Genomic DNA, 1,246 nt, shown 5'->3' with positions numbered 1-1,246 from the left:
GACTTTGTCTTTCTTGTACTCAGATTTTGTTTCCCAGCAGATGTTGGCTGGCAGCCTCAGTAGCTTTCAGTTTCCCATGTTGTTTACAAAGGACACTCCCTCTTCTCACCATGACCCCTAAGAATGGTCCCCTGACCCTGAACGCTCTGCTAACAGCATGGCGACAGTTCTACTTATCCCAAAGGGTAGGTTCAAACACCTTACAAGTTGAATACGTTCCAGAGGATCCTTTAGGCTAAGTCTTCAGAGAAGGAGAAGGATCTTTAAAGGTGCAGAGTAGGGTTGGATAGAAAGGGAAAGAATTGAAAGCCAGATGGAGAATGGATCACTTCCTGCCTTGACTATTTACCATAACCTGGACAGTTTGCTGGTTACTCTGCTTCCACCTCACTGAACTGTCGTCAGTCCTTTTGTAAAACATCCAGAGTTATTAACCCATTCTTCTGTTTAAAACCCTTTAAGAGCTTCCCAGTCCTCTCTAAAAAGTTCAAATTCTTGACCATAGCCTAAATCCCTCATCATTTATATCTGAACATTTTCAAAACTGCTCCCCCATTTGCTGCCAAAGGGCCACACACGTTGCCTGACCTTTAGTCCTTCAGACATACCATGACCTTCCCATCTTAGGGTCTAACATGTGCTTCTTATTTTTTTCTGGAATGCTCTCTTGTGGCCTTTGCATACTGTCTGCTTCATAATCATTTAAGATTCAGATTAAAATTACTCTCTCAAAGTATCCTTATTTTACCTCTCTCATTGGGTGTGTCCTTTTTTTTTTTGTGGTACGCGGGCCTCTCACTGTTGTGGCCTCTCCCGTTGCGGAGCACAGGCTCCGGATGCGCAGGCTCAGCGGCCATGGCTCACGGGCCCAGCCACTCTGCGGCATGTGGGATCTTCCCGGACCGGGGCACGAACCCGTGTCCCCTGCATCAGCAGGCAGACTCTCAACCACTGCGCCACCAGGGAAGCCCGGCTGTGTCCTTTTTATTAACACAGCACAAAAATTTCACCTTCATTGTACCTTTATGATGAAGTTCAATATTTATTGATTGGATTACCTGTTTATCATCTGTCTCTTCCACTGGACTGTAAACTCTAAGAACAAGATCTCTGTCTTTCAGTAGCAACACTGAAAGCTGAGTGCCTTGCACAATATCTGGTTATTAGTAGGAACTTACAAAATATATGTCTAGATCACTAAATGAATCCCTAAAACTCAACCTCGTGAACTGAGCCCTTTTTTCCC

The sequence above is a fragment of the Neophocaena asiaeorientalis genome, unplaced genomic scaffold (assembly GCF_003031525.2).
Source record: "Neophocaena asiaeorientalis asiaeorientalis breed wild unplaced genomic scaffold, Neophocaena_asiaeorientalis_V1.1 scaffold153, whole genome shotgun sequence".
NCBI classification, from domain to species: domain Eukaryota; kingdom Metazoa; phylum Chordata; class Mammalia; order Artiodactyla; family Phocoenidae; genus Neophocaena; species Neophocaena asiaeorientalis.
Note: the sequence above shows the minus strand (reverse complement) of the source record.